This window comes from Macaca thibetana, chromosome 7 (genome assembly GCF_024542745.1).
Source record: "Macaca thibetana thibetana isolate TM-01 chromosome 7, ASM2454274v1, whole genome shotgun sequence".
Classification (NCBI taxonomy): domain Eukaryota; kingdom Metazoa; phylum Chordata; class Mammalia; order Primates; family Cercopithecidae; genus Macaca; species Macaca thibetana.
The window spans coordinates 117,583,524-117,608,192 of NC_065584.1; the positions used below are offsets into that span (position 1 = coordinate 117,583,524).

The window sequence follows — 24,669 nt, forward strand, 5'->3', positions numbered from 1 at the left end:
GTAATGAGAAGGAGCTGAGCCTAGAGATCCAGCTTTTTTTAAAAGGCCTTTTTTTTTTTCTTTTCTTTTCTTTTTTTTTTTTTGTAATAGCCTTTTCCAAAAAGTTGCAATCAGCACAAATTGCAAAATAAATCTGTGAGCCAGATGAGGCCACTATTGGGCATATTATTTATTCTTTTGTCATCAGATGAAGTAATGTTTTCTAAAGTAGACACACTCTTGCATAATAAATCACTTTCCCAGTTGGATGATTCTGCATAGATTAAGAGATCAGGATTACCAAGAATATCCTTCTCAAAAAGCCTGACACCATCAGGAGAAAGATGCATTTAGCTGCATTTATTTAAGCCAAATAAATTTATAGCATTCAAGTCTTTCTTCTAAAAACCATATTTTGTGGACCAATAGAACAGAATAGAGAACCCAGAAATAAATCCACGTATTTACAACCAACTGATTTTTGACAAGGGCACCAAGAACATACATTGGTGAAGGGACAACCACTTCAATATATGGTGCTGGGAAAACTGGGTATCCATCTGTAGAAGAAATAAACTAGACTTGCTCTATCTCTTGATATAAACAAAAAATCAACTCAAGATGGATTAAAGACTTAAATGTAAAACATGAAACTAGCAGAGGAAAACATAAGGGAAACACTTCAGAACTATGGACTAGGCAAAGATTTTATGGCTAAGACCCCAAAAGCATAGGCAACAAAACCAAAAATAGACAAATGGGATTATATTAAACTAGGAAGCTTCTCCACAGCAATGCAGAGTGAAGACACAGCCTGTTGAATGGGAGGAATATTTGCAAACTATTCATCTGACAAGAAACAAATATGCAGAATATACCGGGAACTCAAACAACTCAACAATTTAAAAAAAAAAACCGTTGAAAAATGGGCAAAGGACAAGAATAAGATATTTCTCAAAAGACATACAAATGCCCAACAGGTATATGAAAAAATGTTTGATGTCACTAATCAGGGAAATGCAAATCAAAACCACAATGAGATATCATTTTAACTCACTTATAATGGCTAATAGCAGACAAAACAATAACAGATGCTACTGAGAATGCAGAGAAAAGGGAACTTATACACTGTTGGTGGAAATGTAAATTAGTACAGTCATTATGGATGAAGATATCTCAAAAAAAAAAAAGGTACCACACATGCAGTAAGAGTGCTATGTGGCTCTTCATGAGTGATGGGCACAGCCATCTGCACAGGGAAGTGCATCTTAGTCACCAAGCGATGGGGCAGAAAGGGGAAGAAGTGTAGGATACTGACACTGGTTATGTGGTTTGACACAGAGTTGGAAATTCTTTATTTTTCAGCTCTTCTAACCGTGGCAATTTAACTTCTGCCTCATAAGGTTGTTACCTTCACTTTATGGATCATAAATGGATTCACAAGAGGTTTACGAGAAGGAAGTGGCAGAGTCGGGCTTCAACACAAGGTCAATGTAGTCCCAAAGTCAATAGTCCTCTAAGTGTAGCACATTGAGTAGAGATTAAAGACTGTCAATATTCTAGCTTATCAGAAAGTGTTTTTAAAAATAGAAAAAAAGAAAAGAGAAAGCACAGGACTTCAGTAATTTTGCAGAAAATATGAAGGATAAAGAATCAAAGAATGTGACTTTACAAGGAAGAGAATAGGGAAGGGAGTGAGAGGGAGGCAACTGTTAGAAAGCATGCAGTAAGTACAAGATTGATCTTCCCAGAGGTTTTCTAATATAAGGGCAATACCATATATCCCACAGAACAATGATGAAGCAGCTGAAGAACCTCATAATACAGTTGTTGTATATCAGGGTGACCCACCTGACCCCAATCTGAGATAGCCAGTCTACCTCTTTGTGAAAATGATGAATCCTTTATAGGTTTATTACACAACTAGATAGGCACGGAGACAGTTTTGAGATTGCAAGTACAAGGAGGAGGACATATTACAAGAAGCTGGGGAAAGAGGGAAAGTTGTCAGTAAGGTGGATGAGGTGAGAGAGAAAGATAAGGACAATGGAGAAAAACAGTATCTGACTCAGACAGAAGAAGGTAGAAGTTTCTTTGTGTTTGTAAAAGACTTTAAGAGACCATGAAACCAAGCAGTGCTGCTTCAGGGCCCAGGTGAGAAAGCATGCTTGCTGTTAGAGAAGGGGCCATTCTCCCCCACGCCCCATCTACTTCATTCCCTAAGAACTCAAAATGGTCATTGCAAAAGCCTGCTGTAACCAGCATAGCACCATTTTAATGCAGGGCACCAGAGGCCAGAACAAGATGCTGTGAAGAGGAGGACAGAGGAAAATACGATTGGTTCAATTGGTGAGCACAAATGAAACTTCAGGAAATATTCCGGGCACGGAGGCTCATGCCTGTAATCCCAGCACTTTGGGAGGCTGAGGCGGGTGGATCACCTGAAGTCAGGAGTTCAAGATCAGCCTGGACAACATGGTGAAACCCTGTCTCTACTAAAAATATAAAAATTAGCGAGGCATGGTGGCAGGTGCCTGTGATCCCAACTACTTGGGATGCTGAGGCAGGAGAATTGCTTGAGCCCGGGAGGCGGAGGTTGCAGTGAGCCAAAATTGCGCCACTGTGTTCCAGCCTGGGCAACAAGACTCTGTCTCAAAAAAGAAAGAAAAGAAAAGAAAAGAAAAGAAAAGAAAAGAAAAAAGAAAAGGAAAGGAAAGGAAAGGAAAGGAAAGGAAAGGAAAGGAAAGGAAAGGAAAAAAAAGAAAAGAAAAGAAAAAGAAAGAAAGAAACTTGAGGAAATAACCAAAGGCGCTTTTAAGAGGTGAATTAAATCCTATGTAAGGCTGGATACGGTGGCTCACGCCTGTAATCCTAGCACTCTGGGAGGCCACGGCGGACGGATCACGAGGTCAGGAGATCAAGACCATCCTGGCTAACATGGTGAAACCCCGTCTCTGCTAAAAATATAGAAAATTAGCCGTGTGTGGTGGCAGGCGCCTGTAGTCCCAGCTACTCGGGAAGTTGAGGCAGGAGAATGGTGTGAACCCGGGAGGTGGAGCTTGCAGTGAGCCACGATCTTGCCACTGCACTCCAGCCTGGGTGACAGAGCCAGACTGTCTCCATAAAAAAAAAAAAAAAAAAAAAAAAAAATCCTACATAAACAGGAAAGAACTAAGATTTGATATCATATGTATTATTATTATTAATGTGGCCTCGCTGGAACCTATAAACAACGATTTTTGAGTTATTAAGCTTATATAGGATGAAGAAGGAGTAAGTGATACAGAAAAGGATATGAAAAAGAAGAAACTCGATGAAAAATATTATTTTCTTTTCCCAAAGAAAATAAAAAACATCCAAATGAAATGGATTTCTTTGGAAGGTTTGCTATCATTGGACATTTTCAAGTGCATGTTGCTGACTATTTGAGAGAAATTCTAAGGAAATTCTATCTATTTCCACAGACCTGTAAGTCCTTCTTAATACCTCCCCCTCTCAGATTCCAATCCATTACTAGATCCGATTGATTTTACCTCTGTGTGAAAGACCAGATGCTTGGATGAGTTGGCCTTCAGAACCACTTCCATTCTGAACTAGTATTTTGTGTACATTCTGTTATACAATCCTCTTGGAAAGGCCAAGAACGTTTGCTCTCTCAAGCTACATTCCATAATACTACAAATCACAAAATTTTCATTTCAAATACAAAGTAGACCCCGATCATCAACTTTTTTTTTATTCAGTTAGTTAGACCATTTAATTCCTTAACACACATAATTTGATCCACTGATACTTAAGGGATCAATCAAGTGTTTCTAGCCCCAATACTAGCCATTATATTCTTGAGAGCATAGGATCATATTCAGCATATATAATGCAGTTTTCCATGTTGCCAACTCCCATTCTCTGAACATTACCAACGACAAGATCCCTGTGCAACCCATATTTAGACTTATAGAATAGCGGGACAATGAGAAATCTTTCCGCAATCCACACTTTAGTGTTTCCCATGAGCCAAGTGCAATGGTTCAATTACATCAGGATTTCTATTTCAAAATCGGGGAGCCAACCCACAGGGCTGGACAGGGAATTTGTTACACTGAGAACTTTTTAGATGGAAAGAATTGTTCTTACCACATCTGCTTTAAGTAGTAAAACTAGTTTCCTTTCAGAGAAGGGAACGACTTTTTTTTTTTTTTTTTGAGACAGGGTCTCACCCAGGCTGGAGTGTAGAGTGCAGTGGCATGATCATGGCTCACTGCAGCCTTGACATCTGAGGCTCAAGCAATCCTCCTACCTCACCTCAGGCTCCCAAGTAGCTGGGACTATAGGTGCGTACCACAGTGCTCAGCTGATTTCTGTTTTTTGGTTGTTGTTTTGTTTGTTTGTTTGTTTGTTTAGAGAGAGGGTTCTGCCATGTTGCCCAGGCTGGGGTCAAATTCCTGGGCTCAAGTGATCCGCCTGCCTTGGCCTCCCAAAGTGCTAGGATTACAGGCCCGAGTCACCATGCCCAACCTGAAGGAATTATCCTTTAAGTGCTAGGATGTCAATTATGGATACTTCCTAGGTTATTTCGAGGGAAAGAATTGACATTCTGGAAGAAAACCCCCTCTTCTAAGTGTTTTACCATCTATTTTCTTCTTTCACTATTTCTATTTTGAAAGAAATTCAAGAAGGCAGGTAGCCCTTAATTCTCTATATCTCTTCACATTTCCTTTGCTTTTAAATCAAGAAACGAATCTTCAAAAACTAAGCTTAGAACACTTTACACAGTGTGGGCTACATATTTTCTGGCCTGGCAACTGCTAGGTATGGCCTCAGTGAAGTAAAAATTTAGTACATATTAAAGCAGAGAAAGCTGAAAAACAGCACTCTTCCCATCCCACATACACACTTAGAAGAACTTTTCACATGAATGTCAAAATCATCCAAGAAATTCTCACCCATCTATTGTTCCCTTCAAATAAAGGGTTCTGCCCCAGTCAAATTTTTTTTTATTATTGTCAAAGTTGAACTGAGGCTACAGTGCCTCAAAATTCCATAATGCCTCATACTTTCTTAAGGAATCTCACATACATAATTTTATTTAAATAAGCAATTTATCCGAATATTGTAGCAAGATCAATATGTAAAGATATGAGACATATGAATTTTGCCAAAGGAAGTTTGAGAGAAATAGTAGGTTAGAGGGCCCTCAAAGCAAATGGTACATTTTCCATTTAAAAATCATTCCTGAGGTCCCCCCAGGTGTGGTGGCTCATGCCTATAATCCCAGCACTTTAGCACTTTGGGAGGCCGAGGTGGGTGGATCATGAGGTCAGGAGTTCAAGACCAGCCTGGCCAACATGGTGAAACCCCATCTCTACTAAAAATACAAAAGTTAGCTGGGCATGGTAGCGCATGCCTGTAATTCCAGCACTTTGGGAGGCTGAGGCGGGTGGATCACAAGGTCAGGAGTTCGAGACCAGCCTGGCCAAAATAGTGAAACCCTGTCTCTACTAAAAATACAAAAATTAGCCGGGCATGTTGGCAGGCGCCTATAGTCCCAGCTACTTGGGAGGCTGAGACAGGAGAATTGCTTGAACCCAGGAGGCAGAGGTTGCAGTGAGCCGAGATTGTGCCACTGCACTCCAGCCTGGGCGACATAGTGAGACCCTGTCTCAAAAAGAAAAAAAAAAAAAAATCATTCCTGGAGTTCCCACTACTTGTCAGCCTTTTTCCTCCACACTATTTCACATGGATAATTTGTCTTAAAGCACCCCTAACCAGCCTCTTTATATTTCCTTTCTTCTCACTTGTAATCCTGCCTCTTTGCTGTCCCTATGAAAATTCACTCTAAAAATATGACTAGCTATGAATCATTTCATTCTTGACTATATATGTTAGCCATCACAGCAAGATTTTCATTTGCAGGGTCACCCTGTCAGTGGAGAATGATGGTTGTGAAGTCAATTAAAGGAATCTAGCTTCACTTAAACAGAAGTATTAATATGGTCAGGGGTCTTCGTAGACAGCAAGGTCCTAATGCTTCCGCCTGCAGCTAAGACACTGCTTAAGAACATCAACAGTGTTTTTGCGCTTTGGTTCTCAAGCAAAAGATGAAGGAACAGTCTATGTCTTTAAATAATTAAGATAATTACTGCTGCTTAGTGATCACTCACCACGTACTGGCCACTCTTCCAAGGGCTTTACCTGTTTTAACGCATTGATTTTTACAGAAAAGCCTTATGAAGTAGGTACTATTATTATCTCCATTTACAAGGAAGAAGCTGAGGCACAGGAGGGTAACTTGTCCAGGGTCTCACAGCTGGTAAGCTGCTGAGCTGCGATTTGAACCCAGGTGCTTTGACCCAGAGCCCTGGCTCTTGAAATTCCTTACAGGACTGATTGGGGACAATAGGTCTCATTCAGAAAACACGCCTACTCATTCACTACTTCCTCTTCTTTCAGAATATGGAGCACTCACACCATGTACAACTGGTTTAAGACTGATCAATCTTCACATGAGATGGTTGCTACCAGGGCAGGGCAAATTAAGGAAAAAGCAGTGTCAGAAGGCTTGGACTCAAGTCCAGCTTTGCCAATTACTAACAGTACTCTTGTGCAAGTCACTTAACCTCTTTGCACCTCAGTGTCCTCATCTGTAAAAATGCCTTTTGTTCTCCTTACTTGCAGTGCAATTCCATAGTCCCCCCTGCAAAGAAATGAAACCCACTCACCAAATTAATTTTCTAGGTAGACAGTAAATTCAGGGCACAAATAGGATCAGAACCCAGATTTCCAGAGCCAAAAGAGATACTACAAGACAGTAAGGGGTGAAAACAGGCAAAGGAAATGGTGTAAGAAATTTAGATATGAGAAGGCTGGGTGCAGTGGTTCACGCCTGTAATCCCAGCACTTTAGGAGGCTGAGGCAGGTGGATCACTTGAGATCAGGAGTTTGAGACCAGCCTGACCAACAGCGTGAAACCCTGTCTCTATTAACAATACAAAAAAAATTAGCCAGGCATAGTGGCGCATGCTTGTAATCTCAGCTACTTGGGAGGCTGAGGCAGGAGAATTGCTTGAACCCAGGAGGCAGAGGTCGCAGTGAGCTGAGATTGTGCCATTGGACTCCAGCCTGGGCAACAAGAGTGAAACTCTGTCTCATAAAAGAAAAGAAATGTAAATATGAGGCATCTACGGGCAGGAAGAAGTCAATCCTTCATCAGGAATACAAAAGACTAGAAAAAAAGCAAATGAAGTATCAAAAATCAGTAACAGCACTGAATGTAAAAAAAATTTCAATGAATGAAAAATGAATGAACTAATCGATGCATATTATTTCCACTTCTATTCTGGAAGAACATTCACTGTTAGCTTAAATGAGACCCAGGACACACTCACCTCTCCACTCCAGCACTTCCAAGGCTTTTCCGTCTGCTTTGATCCAAACATTATTTGCACTTAACATGTACCCTCTGAGGAGGTGCCTTTAATCACTCCCTCCTGGCCTGTGTATAAAGGCAAAAATTTTCAACTTGAGACTGTCTTGGGCTTTTATCTGCCAGTCTCAATGGTTTATGATGTCTCCATATCCTGCTCTGGGTCTCAAGTCTGTTTAGCTACCTCTGTTAGATTGCTTTGTCCAATCCTAACCATGCACATGAACTTACACTTTTGATTTCCTTGAGGCCCATGCCTCACAGTCTCTAGGGCAAGGGTTTCCTACCCTCCTTACCCCCTAGCACAGCTTTAGGACTATACTGCCACGGTTAAAATCCCAGTTCTTCCACTTAGCATATTACATAGTTATGTAATCTTTGCGAGCCCTAATTTCTAATCCCTAAAGTTAGTCAATACCTGATAGATACACTGGCATTTAGAATACAGTGACTGGTACATAGTAGGCGCTATATAAGTAGTTGCCACTATTATGTGCTGCAGACCCTCATTATCCAAGAATACAATCCCAATACGCCCTGTATTCTTTTGGCAATGAACCTTTTGCAATGTATTGTTCCTCTTTGATCAAAGGCTCTCTAGAGGGAAGACTGTCATTGTCACCATCTTTGTATTCCCTGCAGTACATAAAACATGACACATATTCAGTAAATAGTGGATTAGAATGTAATTATCTAAAGAAACAAATCCAACCTGCATCTCTGCCTGAAAATCCAAGCATATTATTATTTGTAGCCAGCAATAATGATTAATGATAGCTTGATCTTTACTTTCCAATAAACACAACAATTAAAGTAGATAATAAACTCATAATTAGGAACAAAATTGGCTTCCCACCATTGAACATATATCAAGGAGAAAAAAATATGAAAAGTATAAAAATTCAGTAAGAGAATAAAATAATAAATTGATACCAAACTTTCCATTAAAAAATCAAATTTAAATGGCAGTACGGAATGTGAAAAGAAAAAAATTTTTGATGCTCTCAGATACTAAACAATGGAAAAAATGGATCTATGAAATGTTGATCCATCCCTGATAGGAAAATGAAAGGTATGATTTCAGGATTCTAACATAAACTGAAAAAAATATAGTTTTGCTCTTCCCTTTGCCTGAACTGCCCCTGAATCTTTATGACTCAATCTGGCACTACCTTCAGGTATCTTCTCAAATGATGCCTCATTAGAAAGGCTTCCTTGGTCACCCAATTTAACACAGTGCCCACGGCCACCATCACTGTTGAGTCCCTTTCCCTGAGGCATCTGTCTCCATGGAACTTGCCACCTGCCATATTATATGTCTAATGGTTACATTCTGTCTCTCCCCACAACTATAGAATGTAACTGTCATGAAAAGAGTTTTGTTCACTGCCATGTCCTATGTTTCAGAGATTAACTAGAAAATCATGGGTGATCAATAAAAATCTGTCCAACGAGTGAATCACTTATTAATACAAATATTAACAAATATATACGGAAAGTGTTTAAAATAGTGCCTGGCACATAGTGGGCCCAGTTAGCTATTTATAATAAGAATAGAAATAGTAGCATTCCTTCCTTGATTCTTTTTGATTGATTGGTAACAAAAGTCTTCTGCCTTGAGTGACTAGAAAAAAGTAGAAAGCCTTAGATAAGTAAGGAGCTGGGAGGCAGCTTTGAAATCAGGAGCGGAAATACTTACTTTATTTAGGGGACAGCTGGAATTTACTAATCTGCTCTGTAGTACAGCATGGTCAAAGAGCAGCTTTAGTGGAATTAACATAACAACGTGGGAGGAAGAACAAGGCGGGAATCAGAACGCTGTGGGTAAAAACATTGCTTGGAAGCCCAGGGCCAGAGCGCAACGTGTCAGTGAGCAGAAGCTACCGCCATGACTCAGTCCACCTTCTTACCTAGATCAGCCTTCGCCTGGGCAGGGTCCAGATGCGGAGATGTGAAAAACGTGATGCCACCAGGCCTGTGTAAAAAAAGAAAATCAAGGCTTACCTGAAGTAATTTGCACATTAGGTGCGTATGTGTTGCTATGTTTCTTATATTTATTAGGTAGCTTATTTGAAGGGGCTTTCAGAAATTGGGGATCACAACGCTGACCCTTTAAGGTCGTCTGGAGTAAGTCTAGGGAACAGACGATCCTGCCTCTTCCATGAGATAACCCTAATCTCCCACCTAAACTACTGCATAGTATAGGGTAAGCAACCATGCTGGTTTGCCTATGATTGAAGAGTTTCCAGGATGCAGACATTTCAGTGCTGAAACCAGCAAAGTTGCAGGCAAGTCAGTACCAGTTGGCCATCCTGTATCCTTGTAAGCCTGCGTATGCTCATCTACTTAGTGTTCACACTGCAATGAGAGCAATCATTTAAAACAAATCTGGCCACATCGTGCCTCAGTTAGTCACACACAGCCAGATCTCTTCAGAGGCTCTCCTGCTGCTTTTTCTTTTTCTTTCTTTTCTTTTTTTTTTTTTCAAGACAGAGTCTCGCTCTGATCGCCCAGACTGAAGTGCAGTGGTGTGATCGCGGCTCACTGCAACCTCCGCCTCCAGAGTTTCAGCCATTCATCTGCCTCAGCCTCCTGCGTAGCTGGGATTACAGGCAAGTGCCACCACACTCAGCTAATTTTTGTATTTTTAGTAAAGAGGGACTTCACCATGTTGCTCAGGGTCGTCTCGAACTCCTGACCTCAAGTGATCAGCCTTGGCCTCCCAAAGTGCTGGGATTATAGGTATGAGCCACCACGTCTGGCCTCTCCTGCTCTTAAGACAGATTTTAGCTCTTATCATGGCCTGAAAGGCTCCATGCGGTCGGGCCCCTGTTGATTTTTCCGGCTTAATTTTTGCACCATGCCCCAGCCAGTTCCCTTTTGGGGGCTCACATAAGGCCACTCCCTTCTGCTGTAAGGGTTCCTTGCATGGTGTTCCTCCTGCATGGAATATGATACCCATCTGTCTTTCACATAGTTTTGCTGCTAAAAAATTTTCAGATCGTTTTACTCCTAAACTGTTTTCATATAGCAGCTCCGTAACTGTCACTTTTTCTGGATGTCTCTCCTACCTCTTCTGAGCAGACAAACCCTCTCCCATGGCCTTTGGGAGCTGTAGCCACTGTTGTCAGTGCCCACCGTATACCCTTGACGTCACCTCCACACACCAAAAGCTGCTCGCTGCGAACGCCTGTGACTTTCTGCCCGACGGCTTTTTTCTGCACGTGGAAGCACCTTCCCCAGCACACAGGATGGCATCAGATGAGATTAGAGCAATGGGTAGGAGTCAGATCAGGGAGACTTTCGGGGCTGTGATATAGAGTCCAAATTTTATTCTAAGTTCAATGGAGGGCTATTGAAGAGTTTTACACTGGGGAGAGACAAGATCTGATTATATTCTTTCCTTTCTTTTCTTTTCTTTTTTTTTTTTGAGATGGAATTTCCCTCTTACTGCCCAGGCTGGAGTGCAATGGCATGATCTCAGCTCACTGCAACCTCTGCCTCTCAGATTAAAGTGATTCTCCTTCCTCAGCCTCCTGAGTAGCTGGGATTACAGATGCCTGCCACCACGCCTGGCTAATATTTTGTATTTTTAGTAGAGATGGGGTTTCACCATGTCGGCCAGGCTGCTCTGAAACTCCTGACCTCAGGTGATCTACCTGCCTCAGCCTCCCAAAGTGCTGGGATTACAGGCATGAACCACCATACCCGGCCCATGATTATATTCTTAAAAGGTCACTCAGACTGCCATATGGAGAATAGATTGCAAAAGGGCAGATCTGGAAGCAGAGAGAGGCCAGTTGGGAGGTTAATGTAAGAGCCAAGATTATTTTTCTAGACAGAATCACTGGCAGTACAACTGAAAGCATAATAAAAAGTGGCTTTTTGTAACAGCAGCAGGAGCCTTCAAATCTAGGGTTAGCTGCAGAAAGCAACTTACCTGAGAGGCCCTCTGAAGTCTGGCTCATTCAAGTGGATTCTTAGAAACGGGTGAAAATCTTACTCTTTGCATGCATAAAGCAGGGATAATGAAAAAAAAAAGTTTGAGAAACACTGTCCTAGAATCTCAGGCAGGCTGTCGGCTCATTTGTAGGGCCATCCATTGCTCTTAAGCTGGCCTGGAATGGCCCCTGGCCTCCTGGACTAATAGCCCTAAACCTGCCCTATCACCTCACATTTCTTCGGCTCCGTACAGACACTGACTAATTCACCTACTCAGTGGGAAGATGGTCCAGTAAGATAAGATGGTCTATTTTCAAGTCAGCCTCTCTAAACACAGATACTCCTGTTTGGACACCCTCGAGGTACACAAGTGAAGGAAGGAAGTGTTAGGAGTTGCATAGGGTAATGCAGATACCATGCATCTCAGCGGGATCTCTCCTTCCAGGTTTCATGCTTCTCTTTCTGCCTAGGCGCCATCTACCTTTCACCGGATGAATTCCTATGTTTTCAACAGAGCCCAACCACAAATGTCACCTACCCCGGAAATCCAGGAGGAAAAAATATTATTCCTTTTTTTGAGCATCCAAAGCACTCTATAAAAATAGTATTAACAGCTACTATTACTTGAGCACTTGTGGCAGGCATTGTGATCAACATTTTACCTGAATCATTTCATTTAATTCCTCCATTGTTAACCCCTTTTTACAGATAGGAAACTGGTGCTTAGAGCAGTGATGGGGCTTTGCTCAATGTCAGAAAACTAATGAATAGTACAATGAAGATTCAATACCAAGCAGCCTCTTCCCCTCTAGACCTTAAATACACCGTCCTATGACTTACACCACTGTATTATAATCAGCAGTTCACGTGCCTCTTTCCTCTATTACTTCCACCATAAATGACCAAGGCCTGCTGTCATGAAAAGAGAATGACTTTTACAATCAAGCCCTGTTGTATCACTTTAGGATATTACTTACTGAGACTCAGCTTCCTCATTTATAGAATGGAGAAAAGAAATGCCTACCTAATAGGTTGTTGTCAGATAAAATTAGATAGAACTTTTAATGCACTTACCACAGTCAATGGCACATAAACGCTCATTCAATTAAACAAGTATTATTTGAGGGCCTGTGGAATGCCAGTCCTTACGATGGACACTGAGGATACAGAAATACCAAAATGTCTCTCATGGAGCTAACATACGAGAAATTTAATACATGTTGATTGCTCTTACTTCTTGAGGACAGAGACTGTGTGTTACTCAACATCAAATTTCTGTAGTTCAATCATGCCTAGCATGGAGTAGACACTCAATAACATTTTAGTGAATTAGTAATAATGGGTTACATAATTTCATAGACCCAAAGTAGTGGGGATTATGAATGACTGTGTCAAATTGGTGGGTTGACATTTATCAAACAGTAGGAAGAACTGAAAGCAAAGTGCAAAAATAGCATACCCAGAGGCTGTATGCACTAAATTCATTTAAGCATAGAGCTACTACTGAATAACTCTCAAAATATTCTCAGGACAAAATGGAATGTTATAACCTGAACAATATAGAAATAATAACACATCTAATACTCAGGAGGTGGGGATAAAAGGTGGGGAGGAAGTTTCAAAAGTGTTACTCTTTCAAGAAAGAAAGTCAACTGATATTGTCTAAAGAAGACAGTAATTTATAAAAACAGCAGTATAATCACAATGACTTTAACTTCATGATACTTTTTTTGGCCAGAGAAATTTTTTAAAAATATATGTGTCTTAAGGATATATCTTGAAATAAGGTAAACTTATTGGTTTGACCATTCTTTTAGTTTCAGTTCAGTTTCTTTTTATTGCTTGAAATTCAAGAAAAACTAATGTATTGTTTTTGTTATAAACAGCATCGCTATTCACTTTTATAAAAGCATTTCCACCTAAACATCCATGCAGGTAGATTCATAGGGACACAGACAGACAGCTGTCTGAAATGATATTACCTAAGGTTAACAATTGGAATGATAGTATTTGAGATTATTTTTAAAGTTTATCTTTGTAACGTAATACCTTATATGAATTCTTGTAATCAACATACATCATTTTTTAAAAAAGTATTTCCTACACTTTCTAAAGAACAAATATGGCAAGATGTAGTTAATTCTTCCTGCTAGGAATGTAGATCATTGTTATTTTATTCTTTTTCACGTTTCAAAAATGAGTTAAAAAAATTCACATCAGACTCTACATCCATGAGTAAATTTCTTCCCTTTTAATTTAGATCTTTTTTTTTTTTTTCCCCCTGAGACAGTCTCACTCCTTCACCCAGGCTGAAACGCAGTGGTACAGTCTCAGCTCACTGCAACCTCCGCCTCCCAGGTTCAAGCAATTCTTGTGCCTCGGCCTCTCAAGCAGCTGGGATTACAGGCAGGCGCCACCACACCCAGCTAATTTTCATATTTTTAGTAGAGATAGGGTTTCACTATGTCGGCCAGACTGGTCTCAAACTCTTGACCTCAAGTGATCGGCCCACCTCGGCCTCCCAAAATGCTGGGATTACAAGTGAGAACCACCGTGCCCAGCTATAATTTAGACCTTTTTTTAACTTATGTTGCAAATCATATCCTGAAAATTACTTGAGAATCCAGTTGACAAAGCAGAAAAGACTGTATTATTTTGAATGCTCTTTAGAAATGTAATCCGCTTAATAAAGAGCTAATTAATATGCTATGTTATATGGGTGCTTACATTGTTAAAGGTTTTTACATAAAGAGCGAGAGATTATGAAAAGCTTCACGACATCACACTATGTCTAATGGGGTCGTTAAGATCAGGATTTTCAAACTAAGTGGATTTCTTGTCCTTCTTGTTTAAAGCGTGATTATTGAATGTTAGCATCTGCTTGCTGTGGTAAATGACAAACTAGAGTAATCCAGTTCTTACCCCCAAGTTAAGAACCATAATTTAAAATACACAACAGTTGCATAGCCGTAATGTTTTGGAGGTTGTCGATAAAATACCTGAGCTACCTGTTTAGGTGCCATGGCAATATCTTTTTTCATTTATTTGGGAAAAGTTTGGGAGAAAAGTTGGTACTCCTACTGAGTCCTTAAAATAATTCAAGGAGTCTATTGCTTCTTGTAGAAATTCAGTACTCTCTGGGTTTTGTATTATTATGTTAATATTATGGAAGATGTTTTCTATTTGAGTGAAACACTGCCTGTGAAAATTTTAATTACTGTTAATTCCAATTTAGAGAATAGAAAGTAAATTTTTGTTTCCTTTACTTTTTAGAAATGTCTTCTTTCAATGAAAATTTGTATTCATTATTTTTTTTAATGAAATAAGAATTTGTTTCTTTTTTTTTTTTTTTTCAGACTTTCACTCTTGTTGCCCAGGCTGGAGTGCAGTGGCACGATCTTGGCTCACTGCAACCTCTGCCTTCCAGGTTCAAGCGATTCTCCAGCCTCAGCCTCGCGAGTAGCTGAGATTACAGGCATGTGCCACCACACCCAGCTAATTTTGTACTTTTAGTAGAGACAGGGTTTCACCATGTTGGCCAGGCTGGTCTCGAACTCCTGACCTCAGGTGATCCTCTCACCTCGGCCTCCCAAAGAGCTGGGACTATAGACATGAGCCCCTGTGCCCAGTCAGGAAGAAGTTTTTTATAAAACTATATTCATGAAATGCTTTTGTGCCTATTAAATTCTATAAAAATGTAGGTTGAAAATAAAAGAAAAATTAGCCGGGCGAGGTGGCGGGCGCCTGTAGTCCCAGCTACTCGGGAGGCTGAGGCAGGAGAATGGCGTGAACCCGGGAGGCGGAGCTTGCAGTGAGCCGAGATCGCGCCACTGCACTCCAGCCTGGGGCACAGAGCAAGACTCCGTCTCAAAAAAAAAAAAAAAAAAAAAAAAAAAAAATGTAGGTTGGAATTTCTGGTCTACGAGTTAATAATAGTCACAGGGAAAATGATGGAATCTTAGATTTAAAGAAAACTTAGACGTTATTCATCTCATCCCACCTCCTTCCCAAGGCTGGGCCCTCTCCTTCAGTGTAACCCTTGTGAATGGTTCTCCAGTCTCACCTTGAGCTCTGCTATTGCAAAGAGTTCTCTGCCTCAAAAGGAAACCTCACGGCCTTCCAGACAGCAATAAATGTAAAAAAACTCTCCTTTTCTAAGTCAAAATCTATTTCCATTCATTTATTTTCACTGGTGCTTTTTTCTCACTTCCAGAGCTGCAGTGAGTATATCTAACTCCTTTCCTGCCCAATGGCCCTTTAAACAACTGACCACAAATCATGTTTCCTGACACACTTTCTTATGCTGATTAAACCATCCCAGGCCCTTCAGCAAGCCCTCAAATGGAAGCGTGTTCAGCTTCAAAAATCCTACATATCATCTGACTGTTCTCTAGTTTGTCAATGACCCTGCTACAAAGCAGTGCCGACAGTTTTAAATGTTCCTAAAAAAAATAAAAAAAAAAAAAAGTGAAAGTTTTTCCAGGATCACAAATACAATTCTTGCAACTGTCACTTTAAATTATTAGAAAAACACACCTTAAACTGCCAGATTCTATCTTACTATCTCTTCACCTATCTTAAGTTTCCGTTTCCTCTTCATCATGTTTTCCTTTCTTTGCAAATTTGAAGGCCATTCTTAAGTTTCTCTTGGTTGTGAGCAACTGAAACTGATTTTGGCTACCTTAAGCAAAAAGAGAAGCATATTGAATCTCATGAAATTCATGGGCAGTTTCATAAAATCAAAGAAAGAGTAGAAAGGCCAAGAGTTGGAAGAAGAGAAAGCAGAGTCTTCCAGTGGCCTCTGCATCGGACTCACAGGTGTCTCCCTGGGGCACTTCTCTTACTGTGACTTAACTCCAGTGACTCTTAGTCAATGCAATCCTTCAACCCTAGACTCCAGTTTTGGGGAAGGCATTCCATCTGGCCCACCTTGGATCAGATTTCCAGATCCCTGGTTTAATAGTCCTGGCCAGGAACAGAGTCATGTCTACAGGGACCCCACACCTATATACTGGAGTCATTCCTAGAGAAAAGAAAGTAGATGTGAACAAGGCAGACATCCCCAGTTGCTGTACTTCTAAAAGAAAGTAATGTTCAGAAACATGGATATCAATCTATGTTTACTTTTATTTCTCCTTGTATTTCCCCCTTTGCTTAACCCCCACTAAGGCAGGTATCAGTATTGGCATTCATTGCATCAGGAGAGGTATGTGGTAAGGAGAAAAAGATAAATAGCCTGTGATTATTCCTGGATTGTGTTTCTCAAAATTCTAAACTCTCAGAACATAGGGAATTTCTTGAAGGATATAAAAAGGAGTGAGATTCATCCACATAAAGAGTCCTGAAGAACCCTGAAAAAAGAATTATCTCCCCAAGGCTGTTGGGAAAGAAAGGCAAGAGGCTTGTGGACCCTGGAGGAAGGGCACCCAGGCCCTACTTCCTGGCAGTGTCCCCAGAGAGGTCACATGACCCTAGAGCCCTGTGTGCTATATCTAGGTAAGAAGGAACCACAGGAAATGTCCACAAAAGAATTGTGTGGGTCAAGCTCCAATTGGACACAACCACAGATGACTACAACTGAGAGAGCTGGGAGAGCAGAATTACTGAGTGCTACAGAGTAACCTGTGCAGTCTGATGCCTCAATGAGCAGAAGGTCCCTCTTCCCATGCCATGGCACTATGTCAGTCCCCTGGAGCCTTCACACAACTCCGGGGAGACTATAAATACTGAGAAGGACTGAGGTTAAGTTTTCCACCTTTCCAGAAAGAAGAGGCTTGAAATAGAAATGAACATGATTTCTAAAAAATAAAGAGATAATTTTCATATACCTATCTTTGTAGATGGAGATTCTTATCTGCAAGGTTTGAATGAAAATGGCAGGAGCAAAATGAAAATTGAGTAGTTCTGCTTCCTCGCTGTCTGTGAATTTGGCCCATCTTTTTCAAGCAGCTGGATTTGTACATCATGCACTGATTGAAATGCTAAAAGCCCTCTTTTTAAAAAGTAGACTTTGGCCGGGCGCTGTGGCTCATGCCTGTAATCCCAGCACTTTGGGAGGCTGAGGCAGGAGGATCACAAGGTCAGGAGCCTGGCCAATATGGTAAAACCTCGTCTCTACTAAAAATACAAAAAAAATTAGCCAGGTGTGGTGGTGCATGCCTGTAATCCCAGCTACTCAGGAGGCTGAGGCAGATGAATTGCTTGAACCCAGGAGGCGGAGGTTACGGTGAGCCAAGATCGTGCTTCTGCACTCCAGCCTGGGTGACAGAGGGAGACTTAGCATTTTTTCAAATCCTCTTGTTATTCATGACCTTAGTGTTCCTGAAGCTGTTGCCCTGGGTCCATGTCATACCTTTATATATATAGTCTTAGACTATATCTCCCTTTTCCCTCTTCCGTGTGTTTCTTCCTTCTTAGATGTGGTTCCAGCAGAAGCTCCCTACACAACTACTTTGGAGTCTTCAGCTACATCTCCCTTTTGCTTTATCATCTGCCAAGTTTTGGACTATGATATCAGAATTTTGTGGTTTTTAAAATAAATTATGTTAAGTTCCTGAATTTAGCTAATGGTGCTGCAGTGTGGCAGCTATCGATACATTCTCACAAAAGATGAAAAAAAAAAAAAGTCAAGACCTAGAAACTGAGTCTGAGAGTTGACTGCCTTCATTTCCGTCGGCTGCAGGGCTGTTACTTCCTAAAGAGAAGGTGAGTGATGTAATGAACAAAGCCCAGAGAGTCAGGTGACCTGGATCTATTCTTGGCTGTGCCACTGACCGTGTGTAACCTTGGGCAAGTCACTTTTAATCTTCCATCTCAGTTTTCTCCACTATATAACTAGAAAAATATCTTGTCCCTTAACTAGAGAAAATGTGGGCATAAGAGTTGCTGTTGCTTGCTGTTTGAAAAAACATTAAGGTTATTTTTTTTTTTCAACCTACCATAGTTTTCTGTAAGACACTGTGGTATCACGGAGTTTCAGTTCTTCAAATAATCATGAAAATTAGAATTAAATTATGTTTTCGGAGCTTAAAATTAGGACCAGCCAAAAATAAATCAGAGAGTGATCTGAACACAAGGCCAGCACCTCCATTATGTGCGATATGTTTTATTCATATTTACTTGGGGTTGGATGGATAGGAAAGAGGGAAAGCCCAGCTAGTCTCCTGTAAGTAGAAGGTAGAGGATTCTACAGTAGAAATAGAAATAAAGAGAGATGGGGACATTGGCAAACAAGGACAGGACTGATGCCAATTCTGTAGATGAAATCCATTTTCTGCAGAACTGTAGGCTTTTAAAACATTATTTGCAAAGCTCTCCAAATACGAGCTAGGCTTAGAAAATTTTCTAAAGTGGCTGCCTTCATCTAAAAAGAGAAAGTATAATAATTTTAATGCTTAAAAAAAGCAACTCTTGCTTTTCACTATATTCATACCCAGCATACTGAACTTTATTTATGGTTTATCCTGCTTTGAAAGTTTAAAACATTATAAAGCCAGGAATGTTCTCTGTGGCTTAGGCTTACTAGAGCACAGAGAGAAAATAGAATGCAAGCCCAGCAGGTAAATACTATCCAGATTCCATTGAGAGCCGGCCCCTTAAGCAAACACATTAACCTCTATGATCTTTGATTTCCTCATCTGCAGGAGAGGTACAGCATCGTTTACCTACCTCACAGAGGAACCAGCAGATTACATAACCAAAGAAAGGAATTTAAGTCTTCTGTATTAAGCCAAGGACGGACACAGAGAAAACAGACAATTCATGCTCACTTGAGTCTTGCCCTTGGAGTAGACTTTGAAGACATTTTTCTCAGAATAGAACATCAACAAGTTACATGGACTCCACGGTGTGACGGTGAGAAATCAGCTTTATTCGCACGCACAGGTCTGAGGCCATAGGGATGTGCTTTCGGTCAGTGAAGAGATCAAAGCAGCAACGCACACTTTGAAAATGGTAACAAAGATTTTACTCCCTGCCTCTTGGGGACTGAACACATTGAAACATAATAATGTTTGCCCAGTTGTAATTCTCACAGAGGAGGAAGACCATTCAACACTGTGACAGCAATTCCTCCCAAATACTTTCTCCATTCTGGCTCAGCAATCCTTACAATAGCAAAGAGCAAAAAAATCTGCTCTTTAATACTTAGAAGTATTATCTTCTCTACTGAGAAGAGACTGAAAAGAGTTCTTGAAACTCTAAAGAAGATTAGAGAGAACCTGAGACAGTGCTACAGTCACCTGTGTGCCGCTCAAAAGATGGCATTCATTCAGTTTCCTTTGAATTCCATTTGTGCTAGTATTAAGCTTTTGGAAACGATGAGGTTTCACAAAATTACTATGGCGAGTGAATCACCAGGGAGGGCTTCTCCTGAGAAGTAGACAGCCGGGCGTGGTGGCGGGCGCCTGTAGTCCCAGCTACTCGGAGGCTGAGGCGGGAGAATGGCGTGAACCCGGGAGGCGGAGCTTGCAGTGAGCCGAGATCGCGCCACCGCACTCCAGCCTGGGAGACACAGCGAGACTCCGTCTCAAAAAAAAAAAAAAAAAAAAAAAAAAAGAAGTAGACAGTTCTCTTTCTCTTTGAAAGGTCCATATTTTTCCTTATGTTTCACAGAGGACTCATTGGAGAAAGCACCTAGGCCTAGATGAATGTGGATAGATACTCACGTGGGAAAAAAACGGAAAAACAGGGCAACTATGGCTAAAGGAGTGTTTAACAACAAGCACTGCTGTCTGACGCATTTCTGGATGTTCTCTGAGCTTCTTTAACAAAAACATGAACTAGAGCACTCTCATACTGGAAAGCCTGTGGCAGGGGTGTGAGTATTAGCATCGCGGCAGCAGCATCATAATGGTGTCTCCTGCCCCACTTTTACAGCCTTGTCTATCCTCCCAGTCAGCATTCTGGCTGTCCCTGCTACTTCTCCATTAATGCCCAGATCCTGATGACAAACATGAATGTTAAAAAGTCCTGGCTACCTCCAAAATATTTTCCCCAATAGCCTGTCACGTGGAAGACCACAGTAAAAAAGTGTTTAATTTGAAAGGTGTTCATCATTAGCAGTGACCTATGACACTTTACAAGGAAGAGACAGGCATAGTTCTAATAAGATGGAACATAAAACAAGTCAGTATCAAGTTAAGGAAATAGGAGGTGTGTTGGTTAAAGAAAAAAAAAAAACAACTTAACTAGTAGTCTGCTTCCTAGAGAGATGCATTACAGAGATCGTGGTCATTTCAGGGCAGTGGGGAGGTAAGGATGTCCACAAGGAGGGTCAACTCTCTTCTCTCTCCCCCATCCTCAAACATGCACTAAGGCAGTATTTGCAGAAAGCGTAAACACAGAAATCCAGATTACTCTGGGAGATTTTTTACTCTTAGCCAGGGAACTTGAGAAAGGTAAGCGAGAGGGAACGCTCCATTTCTCAGACCCTTGCTTTTATATGCTGACAAGGTAAAGACGTTCATTTCCTTCTTGACTTCTCCCCGCTTTAGTAATTACTATTTTACAAAGCATGGGGTTGATGCTTTGTCAGCACTTCAGCACAGACGCTAAATACAGAGATGCTTCAGTTCCTCCACAAGGCCAGCCTGTTGGTGCAAGTTTATAGCTGCTGCAGGAGAATACAATTCCCATGGTTTAGCATCTCTGCAAGATCAGGCAAATCAGATTAACAGCTGTAATTCTGTCAACACAGGCTGGGACCTGTTGAGAATTAAGCTGGTATTTAAGACAGAGACTATGTACATGTAAAAATAATAGCTACTATTAAAACCAGGTCCCAACAAGAGATTATGAATAACCCCTAAACATGGTCATACTACCAACAGTAGCATCACTGTAAGATATGAAATATCCATTATGAATTTTCACACTGATACAAATAAAGTTTTAATAAGAAAACCATTAAAGGCAAGATCATCTAAAACACACCACAGCTTGGGATGGTGTGCATGAATCCAAAACTTTAACATAAAACTAGACTTTGAGGCATGGTATATGAGACAGGAGAGAAGGATTTCCCAATTTTCTATCAAGGATACAATATTTACCATCATCATATCAAGTTCCAGTCTGCCCCCATTCCTCTTCCTCTGGGAACAGCTCCACCAATTTTATGTCTGGAAAGGGAAGATGACCAGGATATGATACCTACCCTTAGACAATCATAATCATAGGTCCTATGGGACCCCATTTCCAAGGCCAAAGCGTTTAGTCTAGGCAGGATTAAGCCTGTGACAAAGGCTTCATCAATCACAGTCAGTGCATTGAACACTCAGTGAGAAAGAAACAGTCTAGGATAGGGCCAGAGGCCTGGAAATCTTCTCTAAAGCTGCATCTTTAACATGTCTCAACTACGAATCTGCTAAGTACTTGTGAAGGCTGGTGAGAGAAATGCCTATCCAAACACAGGTGGGCTCAATAGTGCAACCCCTCTAAGATGTAGTGCTATGAGGAACCTGAAGACTGCCATACCCCATTTGCATCAGCTCTGACACCTAAAAAGGATAAAGACAATGGAAAAAAATGCATAATTTTTAGGGCCAGAGACTGGCCTTTATTATCCTTCTTGGCTAGTATTATTAATAGCGGTTACCATAAAATCCCCACTTACGTGCCAGAAACTACTGAGCATTTTACCTATATTATCTTATTTAATCCTCACATCTTCTCCTAAGAGACAGGTAGTATTATCCCTATTTTACAGATGAGAAATTAAAATTAAAGAGGCAAGGAACTTGCAAAAATCACTGAGCTAGACAGTGGCTGGTCCAGGATGTGAACCTATGTCTGACAGGTTTATGAGTTTAGCCATTACAATATACTGTCTCGCAACTCTTCTCCATTGTTTCCCTCCATTGAGGCCATTGCTTCTTTGTTCCTGCAATATGTCTAACTATTCATTGGTCCTGCTCCTGGACTGTAACACAGTTGAGAGAAAGGAGACTAGTGTTTAGGTATCTGATCAAGAAGACCTGACACCTCATTGATTCATTGTGGAAGCAACATCTTCCACAATGACAGTTAATCTGGTATGCAATTCTCAGCTTTACTGTTTTCCCTCCCAAAAAAGGGTTAATAAGTCTGTGATCCAAGAGATCTGCAGTAAGCCCTAGAAACAGCTGAGCAACGGTTGTTGAATCCCATTGGTGTGCCTATAAGATGCTACCTGGTGTAGACAACAGAATATAATTCTCTCTCCCAGGAATTTAGACGCCCCCACCCCCACCCCGCCAACACATACAGAAGGTGGCATAGCAGATGATGACACTTGTCCCATATGCAAACATGAATAGTAAACATGCTTTAGTACGGCTGGAGTTACTGTGGCAGAAAGTCAGGTTGTCTGCTACTGGACCTGGTCTTCTTAAAGGATTGGGTCTGGACATTCACCTCTCCGTGACTGAAATTCCCATTTTTCCACAGGTTCAGGCGCCGCATTCAGCCCATTCAGAGTGTGTGAGTGCTAACGTGGAACTCTCCAGGAGACAGCAAGCAGAAATGTGGATGATTAAAATAAAGGGTTTTCTTTGGCAATCTCAATTGCAAATGAGGATAAGGAAAATCCTCCCAGCTCACACTCTGCTCCCAGCTACTTGTCCTTGAGTTAAATGAGGGCTTGGCTCTGGCCTCAGGGGGCAAGGGCACTGCTCGCTATTTGGTGGTGGGGGAGGGGGCTGGGGGAGCGGTCAGCACTTACATGCCTCTAGAGAATCTGCCTTTACAGAGCTTGAAGAGCTCTGATGGAGGAACAGAGATGCTGTGATGGTAGTGGCCTTGGAGGTGGTGGTAGTGGCAATGGTGATGATGATGAAAGAAGAAAACGGTGATGGTAAATGTCACCTATAAACACAAGCACAAAGCAGCAACAGATACCATTCTAGTCATTGCCGACCACAGTCATGAAGCTGCTTCTGTTCCCAATCCAATCCCATTGTGGTGCTCCCCCTCTGCGCTAAACACATCCAGCTTCCAAAAAAAAAAAAAAAAAAAAAAAAGCGCTGCATCTCTCCCTCCCCCGCCCTTCCGCCCTCCACCTTTTCCTGTGCCAAGCTGGGAATGAGACTGCACTGGCGGGTCAAGGGGGCTGGGACCTGAGAGTTAACGATAGGAGTTCCGTAGTGAGGAGCGTTGGGATGACCCGGAGGGCCCACCAACGCACTTGGGAGCAGCTTGGTGAGGGAGCTGGAGGAACCGACACAGAAGGGAAGATAAGCAGGCGGGGTAAATAGAGTTGATGCCTCATTCCAAGAACCCTGAAAGCCACGGGGGAAGGCGGGGCAGGCAGCCTTTGGTTGGGAAGAAGAGACGGGCAGATGGCCAGCAGAACAGACAAGACTCTCTTTACCTGACCAGTACTCGGGAGGCTGGTCCCGAGTCCCAGCTACTCAGGAGGCTGAGGCAGGAGGATCGCTTACGGCAACAGCCGTGACGGCTGCAGGGAGGATGCTGCGCTCCAGTCCAGAGCCAGAGCCCAAAGGGGCAGCTGCGCCGACCTCCACCGACGCTCCGCCCCACAGGCCACAGGCCCCGCCTTCCTAGCACGCGCCGGCCCGACGAGCTGTTTGGGGGAGGTGAGCAGTAAACTGATCGACAGGGCTCCAGACCAGTGGAAACGTGCAGCGGCGCCCGAGGTGGCTGGGGAGGCGGGGCGGGAGGCGGCGGTGTCCAATCAGCAGCCGAGCCGTTGGGCCTGGCTGGGGAGCAGTGCTGTCCTTCGGCACGGTCTGATCCGGGCTGCTGGATTGAAGGCGGTGGTCGCTAAGCTACGTCTAAGACGGACAACCAGGGCAACAACCAGTCTCTCGCTACGTGTCCCCAGCTTGCCTGTTTCCGAGCGCCTCTCCAGGCGCACGCTCTGGACCTGTTCAGATGGGGCGAAGGGAACCGGTCTGGAACTCCCCACTATTCCCGAGGTTCCCACGCCTCCAGATCCGGCGAGGCCGTTTCGCTCCAGTGGCCTGGCCCCTGCACCCTCAGCCTAGCCGTTCTTGATCTTAAGTGCTAAAAGGAACAGAGAAGGAGAACTCAAGAATCCACACATAAGCCCCAAACCCTGGTATGAGCCTTTTCCCTCGCATCTCCCGCCTACACTGCCTCCTAGTAGCTTTCTAACCAGAACTGCTGAATGGCGGGTAAGTTACTTTGACTAGTTTGAATTAAATGCAAAATAGGTTTAGGCTGAGAAATGGGCAAGACCCTTGGCGATCTGGGAAAGAAAGACTGAGTCCGGATGTCAAGAGGCCTGGGCCTCACGAGGGAGTTTGTCTGCTCATTTGAACGCCTCAGAGTTGAAGATCTTGTTACTGCTATTTCTGGGCTGG

The 24,669-nt window shown here is 42.1% G+C and overlaps 1 long non-coding RNA gene across 1 annotated transcript; it reads right to left on the reverse strand.

Annotated features, from left to right (window-relative positions):
* Positions 1 to 19,904: 19,904 nt before the first annotated feature.
* Positions 19,905 to 23,864, reverse strand: LOC126959775 (uncharacterized). The gene is made up of 3 exons (XR_007727651.1): positions 23,694 to 23,864; positions 23,046 to 23,188; positions 19,905 to 21,465 (listed from the first exon to the last, which is right to left on the reverse strand). It is a non-coding gene; the product is annotated as an uncharacterized LOC126959775 (long non-coding RNA).
* Positions 23,865 to 24,669: the final 805 nt, after the last annotated feature.